The 22,863-nt window shown below is 43.3% G+C and overlaps 1 protein-coding gene across 2 annotated transcripts in view; it reads left to right on the forward strand.

Annotated features, from left to right (window-relative positions):
* Nucleotides 1-22,863, forward strand: part of LOC122929157 (interferon-inducible GTPase 5-like) — a 54,688-nt gene that overhangs the window by 25,497 nt on the left and 6,328 nt on the right. The window lies entirely within an intron of this gene.

Consider the following 22,863-nt stretch of genomic DNA (forward strand, 5'->3'; position numbering starts at 1 on the left):
ATTCACAGCAGAGATCCATGAAAAAGTCTCAATTTTCTTTATTTAAAGATAAATATTCTTTATAATAAAGATAAAAGAGAACTGTAAGGAGGGAGTTCTTTCCCCCACTTTTGCAATTGAAAGAGCACACAGGGTTCCAGTGAAAAAGAGGGTCCCAGGGGATTATCCCAGACATATGGTGGTGAAATGTGTATTATCTAGGGACCGGGACACAATATTGTCGGACGCCAGAGTTTCTGATAAATACCAGATTCATGGGGTAAAAATAAGACTATTTCCAGATTACTCTGCAGACACTAATATACGTAGGAAAGAGTTTATTAGTGTAAAGAAGAGATTAAGGGAGGTGGGTTTGAAATACAGTTTACTCTTTCCGGCAAAGTTAAGGGTGGAGAATAAAGGAAAGGTCGAATTTTTTCAGACACCTATTGATGCAAATGAATGGTTGGATACAATCGGCAGTTGAGGGGGCTGGGGGTGTGAGGGGGGGGTCGGGGAGCCATAATGCTGAGTTATGGAGCTGCCCTATCTGCTGACCAGCAGAGGGGGAGCTACTCAGGAAGGGGGTGGGGGGGTATCTCGGAGAGGGGAGAGAGAGGGTTCTTTTTTTCTTTTTTTTTTTCTTTTGTTTTTGTTGTTGTTGTTCTCTTCCCCCTCTGCTAGATGGTTAGGTTTGTCTCGTTGAACGTGAGAGGTTTGCGGGAGAGGATTAAGAGATATGCTGTCTTTGAGTGGATTAGGAGGTTTTTGCCGGCCATCGTATGCCTCCAAGAGACACACTTAGTTAAAGATTCCCTCATATGGATAGAGAAGGGATGGAGTGTGGAAGAGTATCATTCGGTATATACTACCTATTCTAGAGGGGTTTCAATTTTGGTACATAAAAAGATTAAATTTGAGTGTGTTAAATATGAGGCGGACGACTATGGCAGGTACCTCTTTCTACACTGTAAAGTGGAGGGGGTTGGGATGGTGATTGCAAACGTATATATTCCTCCGCCATACAATTCAGATGTGTTGTACGAGTTGCATAGATTTATGTTGAATAAACAGGAATGTATAATGATTGCGACAGGGGACTATAATGCTGTAATGGATCCACTCAGAGACAGGGTGTCTGGCGGAGGGGGAAGAGTGCAAAATGTAGATTTTTGTAAAACGGTTCTGGAGTTTAATTGGATTGATGTCTGGCGATATTTAAATCCAGAGGAAATAATGTACTCCTGTTATTCCAAAACACACCAGACGTGGTCAAGAATAGACATGGTTCTAGGAAATAAAAAATTAATGACCCAAAATAAGATAATGATAAAGTACTTCCCGATGGTTTTGTCCGATCATAGTGCTCTTATAACGGATTTGGATTTGAACAAGAGGCAAAATCTACCTCTGTTCAAGTTCAACCCTCACTGGTTAATGTATATTTTAGATAAAGAGAGTATAGGATTGGATTTAAAAAAAAATTTTTTAGAAAATATCGGCTCTGCTAAAAGATCTATAGTATGGGATACGGCCAAGGCATACCTTAGAGGGTGTCTGTTTAAAAAGGTGAATTGTTTTAGGAAAACTATTAAAGAAAAGGGTAAATTATTGGAAAAGAATTTAGATGAGGCTAGAGTTAGATGTATAAGAAATCCAACCGGAAATAATAAGAAGAAATGGGAGCAAGAACAAGAAAACTTAAAAACATACTATATGGACAAAACAAGGAAGGAATTGTTATTTCAGGGGTTTCAGTTGGCATCGGAGGGAGAAAAGGTTGGAAAAATTCTTGCAGGAATAGTGAAAAACCAGAAAGGGAAAGCATGGATAGGGGCTGTTAAGGATAATAAAGGTGAAATAGTAAGTTCACCTGAGGGAATAAAAAAGGTCTTCGTTGATTATTTTGAGGAATTGTATAAGTCTAGGGTACAATATAACAAAAAAGACCTGGATAATTACTTAGATCAGATTCCTATTCCCGAGATATCTAAAATACAAAAAGAATTCCTGGATAAAGAAATTTCTAATTTAGAGATAGAGGAGGTTCTGGGTCAGGTGAAACCACTAAAATCACCAGGGTGCGATGGACTTCCTTTTGAAATATATAGAACTTATTCACAGGTGTTAATACCGGAATTAAGTGCGACATTGTGTGAGGCCCAAAAAACGGGTGAGTTACCAGAGTCAATGAGTGAAGCAATAATAACTTTGATCCCAAAAAAAGATAAAGACCAATTAGACCCCGGCTCATATAGGCCAATATCTCTGTTGAATACGGATGTAAAGATATTAGCAAAGGTTCTGGCTAGTAGGCTCTCTAAGGTGATTAAAGGTATAATCCATGAAGATCAGACAGGATTTATACCGGGGAGGACAATATATTCAAATATTAGAAGGCTGTACCTCAATATTGAAGCTAATAAAACAGAAGTTGGCGAAAAAGCTATACTCTCACTCGATGCACAAAAGGCTTTAGATTGCATCGAGTGGGAGTATTTATGGGCAGTGTTAAAAAGGGTTGGTGTGGGGGAGGGATTTATAAGATGGATTCAACTTATATATTCCAAGCCTAGGTCCAGGGTGATGGTGGACGGGAGCTTGTCCCTGCCTTTTGCCCTTCATAGGGGCACCAGGCAGGGATGCCCTCTCTCTCCACTATTATTCGCCATTGCAATTGAACCTTTGGCATGCTTGATAAGAAATAATAAGGAGTATATCGGTTTTCAGTATAAGGATGGAAAGGAAAAATTAATAATGTATGCCGATGATATTTTATTATTTTTGCACAATACGGGAGATTAATTTAATAGAGCTATAGATATAATAGATAAGTTTGGATTTTATTCGGGATTAAATATAAACTGGGAGAAATCCCATATGATGTTATTAGGTAAGGGGCCACCACAGAATTTTGCAAAGGTGCACGTACTTGAACAACACGAGAGTTTTATATATTTAGGCATACAGATCTCTACAAATATTCAAGATTATGAGAAATTAAATGTACTTCCTTTAATAAAAGAACTTAGAACTAAAATACATATCTGGAAAAAATTGCCATTATCAATTCAGGGTCGGGTGAATTTAATAAAAATGATTTTCCTCCCCAAAATTCTATATGTTTTGCAAAACTCCCCAATGTGGTTGCCCAGAAATCTTTTTGGGTTACTAGATACTTTAATGGGGGATTTTATTTGGAAAGGTAAGACTCCTAGGTTAAAGAGACAGGTCCTTCAACTCCCAGTAAGAGATGGCGGTTTAGCAGTTCCAAATTGGATTTTTTATTATTTGATAACACAATATACTCAGATAAGCGGAACTTTAAAAGGAACGGTGGGGAGGGATGAGTTAATGAAGATGGGGTGGATAGGGGAAATAAATTATTTAGAGGTTTTGGAGTCAGGAACACTAGGGAAAGATAATACAGAAAATAAGTTAATGAATTTAATGGGAAACACATGGGTGGAACTAAAAAAAATTATGGATATTAAGGGCTTTTTGAATTACACACCTATTTGGAAAAATATAAACCTAAAGGAAGTGCAAAAGATTAAATCTTATATAGATTGGGAAAAAAGGGGGTCAAATATTTAGTGCAATTATTTGAGGAAGATATATTGAAGGACTTCGCCACCTTGGTAACAGAGTTCGGGATCCCTCAAAAGGATAATTTTAAATATCTCCAGTTAAAAAACGCGGTTAAGATACCAGCTAATTCAAATAAATATAGAAAAGAACAATCAAATAGAATACATAAATTTACTAATGGAGAGGAAAAAAAGGGACTGACAAAAAAAAAGTATGGAATTTTGATGGAGGCAAAAAAAGAAAGGATCATAATATCAGCTAGAGGAAATTGGGAAAAGGATCTTTTATCTTTTTCGGAAGAAAAGTGGGTTGATGCCCTTAGAAGTTATGTCGGGGTCTCAGAAAGGGCTTCACATAAAATTTCGCAATTTTTTATTCTTCATAGGTTACATCGATCTCCCTGGTTGTTAAAGAAAATGGGGGTTAGAGCCTCGGATAAGTGCCCAAAATGTAGGGCTGAGAGGGCGGATCTTATACACTGTTTTTGGAGATGCCCAAAATTGATTAGATACAGACGTGGACAAAATTGTTGGTACCCTTTGGTCAATGAAAGAAAAAGTCACAATGGTCACAGAAATAACTTTAATCTGACAAAAGTAATAATAAATTAAAATTCTATAAATGTTAACCAATGAAAGTCAGACATTGTTTTTCAACCATGCTTCAACAGAATTATGTAAAAAAATAAACTCATGAAACAGGCATGGACAAAAATGATGGTACCCCTAGAAAACACAGAACATAATGTGACCAAAGGGACATGTTAATTCAAGGTGTGTCCACTAATTAGCATCACAGGTGTCTACAACCTTGTAATCAGCCATTGGGCCTATATATATGGCTCCAGGTAATCACTGTGTTGTTTGGTGATATGGTGTGTACCACACTCGACATGGACCAGAGGAAGCAAAGGAAAGAGCTGTCTCAAGAGATCAGAAAGAAAATTATAGACAAGCATGTTAAAGGTAAAGGCTATAAGACCATCTCCAAGCAACTAGATGTTCCTGTGAGTACAGTTGCACATATTATTCATAAGTTTAAGATCCATGGGACTGTAGCCAACCTCCCTGGACGTGGCCGCAGGAGGAAAATTGTTGACAAATCTAAGAGACGGATAATCCGAATGGTAACAAAAGAGCCTAGAAAGACTTCTAAAGAGATTCAAGGTGAACTTCATGCTCAAGGAACATCAGTGTCAGATCGCACCATCCGTCGTTGTTTGAGCCAAAGTGGACTACATGGGAGACGACCAAGGAGGACACCATTGTTGAAAACGAATCATAAAAAAGCAAGACTGGAATATGCCAAACTACATGTTGACAAGCCACAAAGCTTCTGGGAGAATGTCCTGTGGACAGATGAGACAAAAATCGAAGTTTTTGCCAAGGCACATCAGCTGTATGTTCACAGACGAAAAAATGAAGCATATCAAGAAAAGAACACTGTCCCTACTGTGAAACATGGAGGAGGCTCTGTTATGTTCTGGGGCTGCTTTGCTGCGTCTGGCACAGGGTGTCTTGAATCTGTGCAGGGTACAATGAAATCTCAAGACTATCAAGGAATTCTAGAGAGAAATGTACTAGCCAGTGTCAGAAAGCTTGGTCTCAGTCGCAGGTCATGGGTCTTGCAACAGGACAATGACCCAAAACACACTGCTAAAAACACCCAAGAATGGCTAAGAGGAAAAAATTGGACTATTCTAAAGTGGCCTTCTATGAGCCCTGACCTCAATCCTATTGAGCATCTTTGGAAGGAGCTGAAACATGCAGTCTGGAAAAGGCACCCTTCAAACCGGACACAACTGGAGCAGTTTGCTCATGAGGAGTGGGCCAAAATACCTGCTGAGAGGTGCAGATGTCTCATTGACAGTTACAGGAAGCGTTTGATTGCAGTGATTGCCTCAAAAGGTTGCGCAACAAAATATTAAGTTAGGGGTACCATCATTTTTGTCCATGCCTGTTTCATGAGTTTATTTTTTTACATAATTCTGTTGAAGCATGGTTGAAAAACAATGTCTGACTTTCATTGGTTAACATTTATAGAATTTTAATTTATTATTACTTTTGTCAGATTAAAGTTATTTCTGTGACCATTGTGACTTTTTCTTTCATTGACCAAAGGGTACCAACAATTTTGTCCACGTCTGTATTGGAAGGAGATTGTAGAGACTACAGCATTATTTTTGGGTATCCAAGTTCCGGAGGATCCGGTGGTCTGTATACTGGGGGCTACCGCACATATTAGGTTAAATAGAGAGTTACAGTCGGTTTTGAATAAGGTATTGTTTCAGGCTAGACTGTTGATACTTCGAAAATGTATAAATAAAGATCCCCCCACAGTAGGACAGTGGCAGGAAGCTGTACACGATTTGATTAGATTGGAACAGGGCATGGAGAGATCGAGGGATAGACAGGAAAAATTTGATAAAATCTGGAAAAAATGGTTGAACCAGGGCCAAGTTGTCTGATATATATATTTTTTTTTTCCTCCCCCTCTCTCTCTCTCTCTCTCTCTCTCTTCAGTGGGGTGGGTGGTATTTGGGTAAAAATGATATAGGTAAATGTTTAAACAAATGTAAAATATTTTGTAATATGGACCCTTTGGACGGTCCATAGTTGTATTTGTATCTGCTTTTTGTATATTGGAAAAGATAAATAAACAAATTATAAAGAAAGATAAATATTGAAAGTAATGGAGAAGTCACCACTGAAATATATAGGAAGTCAACGGCAACTAACAGCCTCTTCCACTTGGAGAGCTGTCACCCAAAACCCCTCAAAAAGGCATACCCATAGCTCAATATCTGAGAGCAAAGAGAAACAGCACAAATGAACTAGCCTTTGAAGAGGAATGTAAAATACTGTACCAAAGGATCTTGGCTAGGGAGTATCCTAAAAGGCACTATACAGAGCCTATAATAGAGTAAAAAAGATGGAGAGAGACAGCCTATTCAGGAGGAAGGAACCAAAAAATGAAAAAATAATACGATGCATAGGTACCTTTGATTCCCAACATCAAAGAGTATATGGGATTCTCAAAAGATATTGGCACATTCTGAGATCGGATAAGGACCTGAAGGAAGTACTACCCAGTAGCCCACCAGTAACCTATAGGAGGGGAAAAAAATGTAAAAGATATTATGGTACACAGTCACTTTCAAAAAAAGATATGCACTAAAAACTGGTTATCCACACAGGGGTTGTACCCATGTGGAGGATGTGCATTCTGCAAATACATGGTGCCAAAAAAAAGAGTTTGTAAATCCCCATGATGATAAAAAATATATCATCAAAGAATACATCAATTGTAGAACTACTGGTGTAGTCTATGCCATACAATGTAGGTGTCCTAAAATCTAAGTAGGTAAAACGATACAGGAATTGAGAAGGAGGGTCTCCAAACATCTCCGCACTCTTAACACCAATGATGATACATCCCTAGTAAGAAACATCAACAAATATCATAAAGGTAGCCCCTCAGGCCTAGAAATCTGGGGAATACAGAAGGTAAAGTTAGGACCGAGACAGGGAGATGTAGATAGCAAACTGCAACAGGAGGAGGCCAATATACCGGTTAAAATCACTGTCACCAATTGGAATAAATGAAGGGTTCACCTTCTTCCCATTTTTGCAGTACAATAGAACAGGGGAAAAGAAAAAAGAAAAGGAAAGAGAAAAAATTAGACTACATAATACAAATACATTATAGTACAATAAACAACAATAGAAAATAGACATGAATAGAGTAGAAGTAGGCAAGATCATCCAAAAATATATAACTTTAAGTAAGAACCATGAGAAAAAATAAAATACTTATCATGATGAGTGATGTGAGCATCCATCCTGTATTGTGAGATATCTTCCCTAGAGGGGACGGGCAGAATAAGCAAGTCCCATTTCACTAATCAGAGATCTGTAGATGAAAAATAGAAAAATATGATAAATTGAAAATGATGGAAGATAAACTAGAACCAGGACATAGAGAAAATAGAATATCATCTAAGAAAATTAATAGGGTCATCTATTGAAACTATACAAACTGATATAAGATATGGAAATCTCCTAATATGGAGTAAATAATAAATCCCCATATAGTAGTCCGCACACGTTAAAATGTGGGCAACTCTGCTGTCGTTGCGCAGGCACTGCAGCATGTAGTCGCTCATGTGTGCCAGGCTGCCCAGGGGTAAGGACAAGCTGTCCTCTGTGGGAGGCCTATCGTCATCGTCCTGCCTTTCCCCCCAGCCACGCACCAGTGATGGGCCCGAGCTGCGTTGGGTGCCACCCCGCTGTGAACATGCTTCATCCTCATCCTCCTCCACCTCCTCCTCATCCTCGTCCTCCTCATCCTCCAGTAGTGGGCCCTGGCTGGCCACATTTGTACCTGGCCTCTGCTGTTGCAAAAAACCTCCCTCAGAGTCACTTCGAAGAGACTGGCCTGAAAGTGCTAAAAATGAACCCTCTTCCTCCTCCTCCTGGGCCACCTCCTCTTCCATCATCGCCCTAAGTGTTTTCTCAAGGAGACATAGAAGTGGTATTGTAACGCTGATAACGGCGTCATCGCCACTGGCCATGTTGGTGGAGTACTCGAAACAGCGCAACAGGGCACACAGGTCTCGCATGGAGGCCCAGTCATTGGTGGTAAAGTGGTGCTGTTCCGTAGTGCGACAGACCCGTGCGTGCTGCAGCTGAAACTCCACTATGGCCTGCTGCTGCTCGCACAGTCTGTCCAGCATGTGCAAGGTGGAGTTCCACCTGGTGGGCACGTCGCAAATGAGGCGGTGAGCGGGAAGGCCGAAGTTACGCTGTAGCGCAGACAGGCGAGCAGCGGCAGGATGTGAACGCCTGAAGCGCGAACAGACGGCCCGCACTTTATGCAGCAGCTCTGACATGTCGGGGTAGTTGTGAATGAACTTCTGCACCACCAAATTCAGCACATGCGCCAAGCAAGGGATGTGCGTCAAATTGGCTAGTCCCAGAGCTGCAACGAGATTTCGCCCATTATCGCACACCACCAGGCCGGGCTTGAGGCTCACCGGCAGCAACCACTCGTCGGTCTGTTGTTCTATACCACGCCACAACTCCTGTGCGGTGTGGGGCCTGTCCCCCAAACATATGAGTTTCATAATGGCCTGCTGACGTTTACCCCGGGCTGTGCTGAAGTTGGTGGTGAAGGTGTGTGGCTGACTGGATGAGCAGGTGGAAGAAGAGGAGGAGGAAGCCGAGTAGGAGGAGGAGGCAACAGGAGGCAAAGAATGTTGCCCTGCGATCCTTGGCGGCAGAAGGACGTGCGCCAAACAGCTCTTCGCCTGGGGCCCAGCCGCCACTACATTTACCCAGTGTGCAGTTAGGGAGATATAGCGTCCCTGGCCGTGCTTACTGGTCCACGTATCTGTGGTTAGGTGGACCTTGCCACAGATGGCGTTGCACAGTGCACACTTGATTTTATCGGATACTTGGTTGTGCAGGGAAGGCACGGCTCTCTTGGAGAAGTAGTGGCGGCTGGGAACAACATACTGTGGGACAGCAAGCGACATGAGCTGTTTGAAGCTGTCTGTGTCCACCAGCCTGAATGACAGCATTTCATAGGCCAGTAGTTTAGAAATGCTGGCATTCAGGGCCAGGGATCGAGGGTGGCTAGGTGGGAATTTACGCTTTCTCTCAAATGTTTGTGAGATGGAGAGCTGAACGCTGCCGTGTGACATGGTTGAGACGCTTGGTGACGGATGTGGTGGTGTTGGTGGTACATCCTCTGTTTGCTGGGCGGCAGGTGCCAACGTTCCTCCAGAGGCAGAGGAAGAGGCCGAGGTGGCGGCAGCAGCAGAAGTGGTAGCAGGGGGAGCCTGAGTGAGTTCCTTGTTTTTAAGGTGTTTACTCCACTGCAGTTAATGCTTTGCATGCAGGTGCCTGGTCATGCAGGTTGTGCTAAGGTTCAGAACGTTAATGCCTCGCTTCAGGCTCTGATGGCACAGCGTGCAAACCACTTGGGTCTTGTCGTCAGCACATTGTTTGAAGAAGTGCCATGCCAGGGAACTCCTTGAAGCTGCCTTTGGGGTGCTCGGTCCCAGATGGCGGCGGTCAGTAGCAGGCGGAGACTCTTGGCGGCGGGTGTTCTGCTTTTGCCCACTGCTCCCTCTTTTGCTACGCTGTTGGCTCGGTCTCACCACTGCCTCTTCCTCCGAACTGTGAAAGTCAGTGGCACGACCTTCATTCCATGTGGGGTCTAGGACCTCATCGTCCCCTGCATCGTCTTCCACCCAGTCTTCCTCCCTGACCTCCTGTTCAGTCTGCACACTGCAGAAAGACGCAGCAGTTGGCACCTGTGTTTCGTCATCATCAGAGACGTGCTGAGGTGGTATTCCCATGTCCTCATCAGGAAACATAAGTGGTTGTGCGTCAGTGCATTCTATCTCTTCCACCCCTGGGGAAGGGCTGGGTGGATGCCCTTAGGAAACCCTGCCAGCAGAGTCTTCAAACAGCATAAGAGACTGCTGCATAACTTGAGGCTGAGACAGTTTCCCTGATATGCATGGGGGTGATGTGACAGACTGATGGGCTTGGTTTTCATGCGCCATCTGTGCGCTTTCTGCAGAAGACTGGGTGGGAGATAATGTGAACGTGCTGGATCCACTGTCGGCCATCCAATTGACTAATGCCTATACCTGCTCAGGCCTTACCATCCTTAGAACGGCATTGGGCCCCACCATATATCGCTGTAAATTATGGCGGCTACTGGGACCTGAGGTAGTTGGTGCACTAGGACGTGTGGATGTGGCAGAACGGCCACGTCCTCTCCCAGCACCAGAGGGTCCACTAACACCACCACGACCATGTCTGCGTCCCTTACTAGATGTTTTCCTCATTGTTACCGTTCACCACAATAAGAAAAATATTATTTGGCCCAATGTATTGAATTCAAATTCAGGCCTTTTTTTACAGGCACCTAACACTATCTGGCTATCTATTTAGGTACTGTATTACACTAATACAGGCACAGCAGTAATGACAGATTTAGCTGAATATAAATTGTAGGCCTAGTATTTAGGCGCTGGGTGACAGGTATACGTTTACGGACAGAATTAGACTTGGATATGCACAGTAGTGTGTGAAGTTATTGAGGATGACACTATCCGCACCTTCAATCTAATATACCCTTTTATGGATCGATTTAAACTTGGCCTGATACAGCAGAAACCACTGATTTAGGGAATTGCTAACTTGGGAATTGTATTTCAACCCAGAACAAAAATATATCCTTTGCCAGACAGCAGACAGTCTTACAATTGGCTAGCCACAGCTGAAACACCAGATTTAGGGTACTGCTATTTTGGCAATTGTATTTCACCCCTCAATAAAATAGCAAGCACAGCCAAGCCCCTGATGTAGGATATAGCCAAAAAATAACCACACTATTGATGGTTAAATGGACTTGGTGGCAGCTTGTGCTGGCGCACCGCAAGACACAAAATGGCCGCCGATCACCCAAGAAAAAAGTGACATAAAAACGCTCTGGGCAGCCTAAAAACAGTGAGCAATTAAATAGCAGCAGTTCAATGATCCACAGCTGTAGATCGATCACTGAATTAAGTGTTTTTGCTGAGTTAATCACTGCCTAATCTCGCCCTAACAGCAGCTGCAACCTCTCCCTACACTGATCAGAGCAGAGTGTCGGGCGGCGCTACGTCACTCCAGCTTAAATAGAGGCTGGGTCACATGCTGCACTGGCCAATCACAGCCATGCCAATAGTAGGCATGGCTGTGATGGCCTCTTGGGGCAAGTAGTATGACACTTGTTGATTGGCTGCTTTGCAGCCTTTCAAAAAGCGCCAAGAAAGCGCCGATCACCGAACCCAGACTTTTACGAAAATGTTCGGGTTCGGGTCACGGACACCCCAAAATTCGGTACGAACCCGAACTATACAGTTCGGGTTCGCTCATCCCTACTGAAAATATTTCATATTCTAGGTTCTTCAAAGTAGCCACCTTTTGCTTTGATTACTGCTTTGCACACTCTTGGCATTCTCTTGATGAGCTTCAAGAGGTAGTCACCTGAAATGGTTTTCACTTCACAGGTGTGCCCTGTCAGGTTTAATAAGTGGGATTTCTGGCCTTATAAATGGGGTTGGGACCATCAGTTGCGTTGAGGAGAAGTCAGGTGGATACACAGCTGATAGTCCTACTGAATAGACTGTTAGAATTTGTATTATGGCAAGAAAAAAAGCAGCTAAGTAAAGAAAAACGAGTGGCTATCATTACTTTAAGAAATGAAGATCAGTCAGTCCGAAAAATTGGGAAAATTTTGAAAGTAAGGGCTATTTGACCATGAAGGAGAGTGATGGGGTGCTGCGCCAGATGACCTGGCCTCCACAGTCACCGGACCTGAACCCAATCGAGATGGTTTGGGGTGAGCTGGACCGCTGAGTGAAGGCAAAAGGGCCAACAAGTGCTAAGCATCTCTGGGAACTCCTTCAAGAATGTTGGAAGACCATTTCAGGGGACTACCTCTTGAAGCTCATCAAGAGAATGCCAAGAGTGTGCAAAGCAGTAATCAAAGCAAAAGGTGGCTACTTTGAAGAACCTAGAATATGACATATTTTCAGTTGTTTTACACTTTTTTGTTATGTATATAATTCCACATGTGTTTATTCATAGTTTTGATGCCTTCATAGTCATGAAAATAAAGAAAACTCTTTGAATGAGAAGGTGTGTCCAAACTTTTGGTCTGTACTGTATGCAGCAGGCATCGCGAGGGTACAGATGATAATAAATGAACGTCTAAAGTCCACACACATGCGCGAGTATACCAAAGACATCGCGAGAACGGGATCAGGAGGTACAAGGAAGTATAGCTGAGTCCGGCCGCATGCGCGAAGCTTCAAAGTCACGTCGCACTATGAGGAGTCATCTAACTTTGACGACTACTGACCAATTAGGAAAGAGAAGGCGTGGCAAAAGGAAAAAGGAAAGATGACGAATCGGGATGTTACTGGTGCCCATTAACGTGTGACCTAATACGAGTCCTTAAGAGATGGTCTACGCCCCCAACACTCACACCTGCCTTATCCCCTGAAGACGCTGGTTACCCAGCGAAACATGTCGGGATGCAGGGTGCCTGAGTGTAAAGTTTTAGACAGTGTTAGTGGGTGAGCTCAAATATACGAGCGGATGTATAGTTATACAGGCGGTAGCAGATACAGCCACAATACCGGCTAGTAATATCAGTTGATAAGAATTAATAGGGTCAGAAAGACAAGACGAAGTAAGAGGAAGAGACACATATCACAAAAGACATCACTGGTAATGGATCTCAGCGCAATAATTATTTAAGTTCAACCACCCTGACTAAAACCCAAAATAATCTGTTAGAGAAAGGTCTGAAGTTTGCCCCCACCAATAAGATGGATAAATTCTCTACATATATAGGAGTACAAAAACTAATAAGGAATATCTGCCTCAAAAAATATTTTATCAAAAATCCAATTGTGAGGAATGAGAAAGTGATAGTTGAAAAAAACGTAAAAAAAGACAAAAAACCTAACAAAAACCTCCTAAAAAATAAATCAAATATGTTCCCAAGGAGTGAAATCAGTAAAGAAATAGGAGCCTTTCAGAAGTGTGTAGAGGAAGATATCTGCAAACTAAAGGCTAGACCAAGAGCCACAAACAATCTTACCAGAGGAGAGTTTGAGGCATTGAAACAACTACAAAAAAGCCATTCCATCACTATACGCCCCGCGGATAAGGGAGGTGCGGTAGTGGTGATGGACACAATTAATTATAATAGGGAATGTCTCCGACAACTCTCAGATGGGGAGACCTATCAAAAATTGGGGGGAGACCCCCTTGAGAGATTCGAGTTGGAGCTCAGGAGATACAGTATGGACGGATTGGATAATGGTATAATATCACAGCAGGAACTGGATTTCATTTTTGGCACACAGAGGAGGCTACCATGCTTCTACTGCCTGCCCAAGGTGCATAAAAATCCGAATGATCCCCCAGGACGTCCTATCGTCTCAGGGATTGGATCTATCACATCCAACCTGTCCAATATATATAGACGTACAGTTACAGCCAATAGTCAAGAAAACCAATTCCTATATTAAAGATACTATCCAAATCATACAGATTCTGGAAAACTTAGATGTCCAGTCTGGATGAATTATGGGTACACTTTATGTTCAGTCACTTTATACTGTGATTGAACATCAGCAAGGAATTGATGCTGTAAAAATGCAATTAATAAGAGATGGCTCGTATGGAGCAATAAAAAAAGAATTTATAACGAAAGGAATAGAGTATATCCTGAGCCACAACTACTTCTTTTTTGAGGGGGAATTCTTCCTGCAGAAGCGGGGTACCGCCATGGGGACCAGATTTGCCCCCAGCTATACTAATTTGTTCTTGGCTGAGTGGGAGTACAACCTCATCAAGCCAAGGCTGGGGACGGATCTGGCCCTGTGGCGCCGTTATATAGATGATGTGATCTTCATCTGGAAAAAGAGTAAAGAAGAACTGGAAAAATTCCTAGAAACAATTAATATTAATAATTAAAATCTGGTCTTTACCTCAAACATACAGGAGAGCAACGAATTCTTGGATTTATTAGTCACACAATCTGGTAATAAATATATATGTGAGACATTTTGTAAATCCACAGCTAGAAATAGTTATATTGATTTTTCTAGCTGTCACCTGCCAAAATGGCTGACAAATGTTCCCTCTGGTCAGTTCCGTAGGATTAAGCGGAACTGCACAGAGGGACATACTTTTGAGATGGAAGCCATTGAGATGAAAAGACAATTTATTGAGAAGGAATATCCTGAAAACTTAGTGGAGGAGTCACTCAACCAAATTAGGAAATTAGATAGAAGAGAGTTATTTAATAAGGAGGACAATAAAGATAAAAATGAGATGGATAATGAGAAAGATAAAACACAAAATAAAGAAGAAGCCATGAGAGTTGTTCTTTCATTTAATGAGAATTATAGGAAGATTCAGAAAATTATTAAAACCCATTGGCATCATGTGTTGAATGACAAAATTGTGGGACACTTACTCCCGACTGTTCCGAAGATTACCTTCACTAGGGCACCCAATCTAGGTATCAAGGTGGCCCCTACCGTAAAACCGTTGAAACGGAATAAGTTGAGTTTTTCAGGAACTTGGCTGAGTTTGAAGGGCTTTTATAAATGTGGAAGGTGTATGGGTTGTAGAATGAATAAAAAACCCCGCCTGACGACTAATGTCCCCTCGACTCAGAACAATTTTAATTGGGAGATAGAAGATTGTCTTACATGTGACTCCAGTGGAGTTATCTACCTTCTCCAGTGCCCCTGTAACAGACAATATATAGGACGTACCAAGAGGCCATTCAAAAAAAGAGTGGCCGAACATATTGCCAACATCAGGAAGGGTTATGATAAACATTCCCTATCTAAACATTATAAAGAGATGCATAATCAGGATCCATCAAGTCTGGTGTTTACGGCACTGGAGAAGGTGGAGAAACACTGGAGAGGCGGTGATTTTATCAGACAAATATCTAGGATAGAATCCAGACGCATTTATGAATTTGGATCGCTACAAACGAAAGGCCTTAATTCGGAGTTGGAAATTTTTGGATTTATGTAGGTTGGGTGTCTCGTGGCCGACGACACGTCGCATGCTAGGCCGTTTATCGGTGCTGCGACGTGTCCTTGGCTCCGAGATTCCTATGAAACTTTCAAGATTCCTCACATTTATTATTTATTGTTTTATATTCTTATATTGATATTTTAATCTTGAAAATTTGTTTAATAATATTTTATTATAAAAAGTCATTTTATAAGTGTTAGCAATCAGATATCAAGTTTATATTTCACACAATGATATATCACACCAATTGGGACATCTGGGCCAAAAAACGCATGTGTCCCCCAAAAAAACGCATAAAAAACGCATGGAAACTGCAAGAGAAAAAATAAAATAAAAAAATCAAGGCTGTATAGAATTATCCCCTGATTATGTGGGAGGATTCCCTGGCCAACTGGGAGTAGCATGAACAACAGGTGTCCGAGATTTGGGAAACAATTAAAGGAATGGATAAAAATGGAGGCAGAGCAGGCAGACACTTGACCACTGAGGAAGGGAGAGTGAATCTACCCGTAACGCGTAGGGTGAAACAAGTGATGTACCTGCATTGAAAAGCCTCCGATAATACTGTATGGCCATACAGAAGAAAATTTCTACAGTAAAGGATTAACTATTCTTATCGTCGAAAGTTGCACCAAAGGAAATTGTGGAACAGAGTGGCAACTCCCGCGATCTTTGGAACTCCCGCGACATTGAAACCAGCTTTCTGTATGGAGCGACTGAATAAGCCGGCAAATATTTAAAGCTCCATTGAAGCAATAGGGAGACAACAGACGCTAGACGGTAAGCCAAATATCGATTTAAAGTTTTCTTCGATTCAAAGCTCATATCGACCTTAAAAGGATATGCTATAAGAGACTTTTCACATTATCAGGATTCCTGTGGACACTTTATGAACATATTGCGCTCCCAGTGAATACACCTACAACATTTTCAGTGACCTTCAGTTTCTCAAATTGGGATAGAGCGCTAGAAGATAATACCCCCTCTTTCCCAAATAACAGCATATACTTGAAGTTTTTTGGTGTGATATATATTATTGAATTTATCGACACTATTGAGTGGTATCGAATATTCTATCGAATATTTCAACATTGAATTTTCTACCATTCAATTTATCGAATATTTCTATTGAATATATTTTTATTGAATATAGTATCGATCATATCTACCACAATACAGGTCCTTCTAAAAAAAATTTGCATATTGTGATAAAGTTCATTATTTTCTGTAATGTACTGATAAACATTAGCCTTTCATATATTTTAGATTCATTACACACAACTGAAGTAGTTCAAGCCTTTTATTGTTTTAATATTGATGATTTTGGCTACAGCTCATGAAAACCCAAATTTCCTATCTCAAAAAATTTGCATATTTCATCCGACCAATAAAAGAAAAGTGTTTTTAATACAAAAAAAGTCAACCTTCAAAATAATTATGTTCAGTTATGCACTCAATACTTGGTCGGAAATCCTTTTGCAGAAATGACTGCTTCAATGCGGCGTGGCATGGAGGCAATCAGCCTGTGGCACTGCTGAGGTGTTATGGAGGCCCAGGAGGCTTCAATGCGGCGTGGCATGGAGGCAATCAGCCTGTGGCACTGCTGAGGTGTTATGGAGGCCCAGGAGGCTTCAATGCGGCGTGGCATGGAGGCAATCAGCCTGTGGCACTGCTGAGGTGTTATGGAGGCCCAGGATGCTTCGATAGCGGCCTTAAGCTCATCCAGAGTGTTGGGTCTTGCGTCTCTCAACTTTCTCTTCCCAATATCCCACAGATTCTCTATGGGGTTCAGGTCAGGAGAGTTGGCAGGCCAATTGACCACAGTAATACCAAGGTCAGTAAACCATTTACCAGTGGTTTTGGCACTGTGAGCAGGTGCCAGGTCGTGCTGAAAAATGAAATCTTCATCTCCATAAAGCTTTTCAGCAGATGGAAGCATGAAGTGCTCCAAAATCTCCTGATAGCTAGCTGCATTGACCCTGCCCTTGATAAAACACAGTGGACCAACACCAGCAGCTGACATGGCACCCCAGACCATCACTGACTGTGGGTATTTGACACTGGACTTCAGGCATATTGGCATTTCCCTCTTCCCAGTCTTCCTCCAGACTCTGGCACCTTGATTTCCGAATGACATGCAAAATTTGCTTTCATCCGAAAAAAGTACTTTGGACCACTGAGCAACAGCCCAGTGCTGCTTCTCTGTAGCCCAGGTCAGGCGCTTCTGCCGCTGTTTCTGGTTCAAAAGTGGCTTGACCTGGGGAATGCGGCACCTGTAGCCCATTTCCTGCACACGCCTGTACATGGTGGCTCTGGATGTTTCTACTCCAGACTCAGTCCACTGCTTCCGCAGGTCCCCCAAGGTCTGGAATCGGTCCTTCTCCACAATCTTCCTCAGGGTCCGGTCACCTCTTCTCGTTGTGCAGCGTTTTCTGCCACACTTTTTCCTTCCCACAGACTTCCCACTGAGGTGCCTTGATACAGCACTCTGGGAACAGCCTATTCCTTCAGAAATTTCTTTCTGTGTCTTACCCTCTTGCTTGAGGGGTCAATGATGGCCTTCTGGACAGCAGTCAGGTCGGCAGTCTTACCCATGATTGCGGTTTTGAGTAATGAACCAGGCTGGGAGTTTTTAAAAGCCTCAGGAATCTTTTGCAGGTGTTTAGAGTTAATTAGTTGATTCAGATGATTAGGTTAATAGCTCGTTTAGAGAACCTTTTCATGATATGCTAATTTTTTGAGATAGGAATTTTGGGTTTTCATGAGCTGTACGCCAAAATCATCAATATTAAAACAATAAAAGGCTTGAACTACTTCAGTTGGTGTGTAATGAATCTAAAATATATGAAAGTCTAATGTTTATCAGCACATTACAGAAAATAATGAACTTTATCACAATATGCTAATTTTTTTTAGAAGGGCCTGTATATGTTACTGTAATGTTGTATATTATTGCTACATTGTTCTTATAAATTTTATTACTTGTATTTTATGGGGATTTAATAAATATTTTCTGCATATGTCAATCTGGTTGCCAAGTGTATGAGTGCTCGCTCATTTTCCTATTACTACAAAGAATTAATAGGTGTATAGCAGCAGCAGTGGTGGTGATGACAGCGATTGTCAATATAGTAAAGACTATACCACCGACCCCATAGATGAAGGTAGTGAACCTCCTAATAGGGGTATACAAATAGCTATACAGGCGACAGTAGTAGAAATACCGAAATAATAGGCCAGAAATAACTGACAAAAAACAGTAAATAATATAAACAATAAGATAGAGCTAGCCCGCACCACTGATAATTATAAGTTGTCTATAGTGTTAATGTATATATAGAGATAAGGAATGACCATGTGTATTAAATTAAACAATAAAAGTGAAGTTTTAACTAAAAAACAGTACATGATCCAAAGACGTATTTAGGTCCATAGTAACCATCAGTTAGTTTTCTGACCACTATGTTGACTCCTCATGTGTTTGTCACCTTTCCCATACTGTATTTTGGCCACTATTTTGACTCTTCATGCGGTTGCCACCTCACCACTCTGTGACTGACCACTATGTTGACTCCTCATGCGTTTGCCACCCTCACCACTCAGTGAATGGGCCACTATGTTGACTACTCATGCGGTTGCCACCTCACCACTCTGTGACTGACCACTATGTTGACTCCTCATGCGTTTGCCACCCTCACCACTTAGTGAATGGGCCACTATGTTGACTCCTCATGCGGTTGCCACCTCACCACTCTGTGACTGACCACTATGTTGACTCCTCATGTGTTTGTCACCTTTCTCATACTGTATCTTGGCCACTATTTTGACTCTTCATGCAGTTGCCACCTCACCACTCTGTGACTGACCACTATGTTGACTCCTCATGCGTTTGCCACCCACAACACTCAGTAAATGGGCCACTATGTTGACTCCTCATGCGGTTGCCACCTTACCACTCTGTGGATGGGCCACTGTGTTGACTCTTCACATATTTGCCACCCTTCCCATACTGTATCTGGGCCACTGTGTTGACTCTTCATGTAGTTGCCACCCTCACCACTCAGTGAATGGGCCACTATGTTCACTCCTCATGTGGTTGCCACCTCACCACTCTGTGGCTGGGCCACTGTGTTGACTCTTTATGCGTTTGCCACCTCACCACTCTGTGACTGACCACAAAGTTGACTCCTCATGTGTTTGTCACCTTTCCCATACTGTATCTTGGCCAATATTTTGACTCTTTATGCGTTTGCCACCTCACCACTCTGTGACTAACCACTATGTTGACTCCTCATGCGTTTGCCACCTCATAACTTTGTGACTGACCACTATGTTGACTCCTCATGCGTTTGCCACCCTCACTCTGTAACTGGGCCACTATGTTGACTCCTCATGCAGTTGCCACCTCACCACTCTGTGACTGACCACTATGTTGACTCTTCATATATTTGCCACCCTTCCCATACTGTATCTGGGCCACTGTGTTGACTCCTCATGCATTTGCCACCTCACCACTCTGTGACTGGGCCATGTTGACTCCTCAAGCGGTTGCCATCTCACCACTCTGTGACTGGGCCACTGTGTTGACTCCTCATGCATTTGCCACCTCACCACTCCGTGACTGGGCCATGTTGACTCCTCAAGCGGTTGCCATCTCACCACTTTGTGACTGGGCCACTGTGTTGACTCCTCATGCGTTTGCCACCTCACCACTCCGTGACTGGGCCATGTTGACTCCTCAAGCGGTTGCCATCTCACCACTCTGTGACTGGGCCACTGTGTTGACTGCTCATGCATTTGCCACCTCACCACTCTGTGACTGGGCAACTGTGTTGACTCCTCATGCGTTTGGCACCTCACAACTCTGTGACTGACCACTATGTTGACTCCTCATGCATTTGCCACCCTTACCACGCTGTGACTGACCACTGTGTTGACTTATCATGCATTTGCCACCTCACTACTCTGTGACTAGGCCACTATATTGACTCCTTAAAGCGGTTGCCATCTCACCACTCTGACTGGGCCACTGTGTTGACTCCTCATGCGTTTGCCACCTCACAACTCTGTGACTGACCACTATGTTGATTCCTCATGCGTTTTCCACCCTCACCACTCTGTGACTGGGCCACTATGTTGACTCCTCATGCAGTTGCCATCTCACAACTCTGTGACTGACCACTATGTTGACTCTTCATATATTTTCCACGCTTCCCATACTGTATCTGGGCCACTGGGTTGACTCCTCATGCATTTTCCACCTCACCACTCTGTGACTGGGCCACTATGTTGACTCCTCAAGCGGTTGCCACCTCACCACTCTGTGACTAGGCCACTGTGTTGACTCCTCATACGTTTGCCACCTCACAACTCTGTGACTGACCACTATGTTGACTCCTCATGCGTTTGCCACCTCACAACTTTGTGACTGACCACTATGTTAACTCCTCATGCAATTGCCACCCTCACCACTCAGTGAATGGGCCACTATGTTGACTCCTCATGCGGTTGCCACCTCACCACTCTGTGGCTGGGCCACTGTGTTGACTCCTCATGCATTTCCCACCCTCACCACTCTGTGACTGGGCCATTATGTTGACTCCTCATGCATTTGCCACCTCACCACTCTGTGACTGGGCCACTATGTTGACTCCTCATGCGTTTGCCACCCATACCACTCAGTGAATGGGCCACTATGTTGACTGCTCATGCAGTTGCCACCTCACCACCCTGTGACTGACCACTGTGTTGACTCTTCGTATATTTGTCACCCTTCCCATATTGTATCTGGGCCACTGTGTTGACTCTTCATGTGGTTGCCACCTCACCACTCTGTGACTGACCACTGTGTTGACTCCTCATGCATTTGCCACCTCATCACTCTGTGACTAGGCCACTATGTTAACTCCTCAAGCGGTTGCCACCTCACCACTCTGTGACTAGGCCAAAGTGTTGACTCCTCATGCGTTTGCCACCTCACAACTCTGTGACTGACCACTATGTTGACTCCTCATGCGTTTTCCACCCTGACCACTCTGTGACTGGGCCACTGTGTTGACTTCTCATGCAGTTGCCACCTCACCACTCTGTAACTAGGCCACTGTGTTGACTCCTCATGCGGTTGCCACCCTCACAACTCTGTGACTGACCACTATGTTGAGTCCTCATGTGTTTGCCACCCTGACCACTCTGTGACTGGGCCACTGTGTTGACTCCTCATGTGGTTGCCACCTCACCACTCTGTAACTAGGCCACTGTGTTGACTCCTCATGCGGTTGCCGCCCTTACCACTCTGTGACTGGGCCACTGTGTTGACTCCTCATGCAATTGCCACTTCACCACTCTGTGACTGACCACTATGTTGACTCTTCATATATTTGCCACCCTTCCCATACTGTATCTGGTCCACTGTGTTGACACTTCATGTGGTTGCCACCTCACCACTCTGTGACTGACCACTATGTTGACTCCTCATGCGTTTGCCTCTCTCACTACTCTGTGACTGACCACTATGTTGACTCCTCATGCGTTTGCCTCTCTCACTACTCTGTGACTGACCACTGTGTTGATTCCTCATGCAGTTGCCATCTCAGAACTCTGAGACGGGGCCACTATTTTGACTCTTCATGCGTTTTCCACCTCAACACTCTGTGACTGACCACTATGTTGACTCCTCATGTTTGCCACCCTTTCCATACTGTATCTGGGCCACTGTGTTGACTCTTTATGCGGTTGCCACCTCCCCACTCTGTAACTGGGCCACTGTGGTGACTCCTCATGCGGTTGCCACTCTTACCACTCTGTGACTGGGCCACTGTGTTGACTTCTCATGAGGTTGCCACCTCACTACTCTGTAACTGACCACTATGTTGAGTCCTCATGCGTTTGCCACCCTCACCACTCTGTGACTGACCACTGTGTTGACTCCTCATGCATTTGCCACCCTCACAACTCTGTGACTGACCACTATGTTGAGTCCTCATGCGTTTGCCACCCTCATCACTCTGTGACTGGGCCACTGTGTTGACTCCTCATGCGGTTGCCCCCCCAATATTGTAACTAGGCCATTGTCTTGACTCCTCATGCGGTTGCCACCCATCCTCTCTATGATGGGACCACTATTGTCCCTGTTTGGCCTTGTTCACATCACTATTTATCTTACCCTTTTTCTGATCTGTCAGAAGGACGGAAACATGAGAAACCCCATGGAGCCTGTCTTTGGAACATCTGGAAGGCCTGCATCACATGGTCCCTATTTTGTGTCAGGATTGGCTCATGATTTGAAAGCAGGAGTGTAAGACATGCAAACTTTCCAATCACGTGTCATGTCTGTTTTGGATCCACTCCTGTTTTTTTTAGGCCTTGGCAATACTGATGGATTACTGACCAAATGCTGACCATGTGAGGGCGGGTGCTCAAAGGACAGGATCCATTTTTTTGGGGTTGTTCTTATGACGGATGAGAAGAAGGGCAAAATAAACAGTGACGTCAACACAAACTTACTGCTGACACCCTCTCCACACTGTGAGGGGGCACTACTTGTCTCAGCGTGTAACAGAACAGATTCTGTAGAAATCTATGTGGAATCAGCTGACGATGGTGTAAAAGGAGTGCGCACTTTCACTCTATAGTAGGATCTTGGGTGTCTGCACAGTTC

Source organism: Bufo gargarizans, chromosome 2 (genome assembly GCF_014858855.1).
Source record: "Bufo gargarizans isolate SCDJY-AF-19 chromosome 2, ASM1485885v1, whole genome shotgun sequence".
Lineage (NCBI taxonomy): Eukaryota > Metazoa > Chordata > Amphibia > Anura > Bufonidae > Bufo > Bufo gargarizans.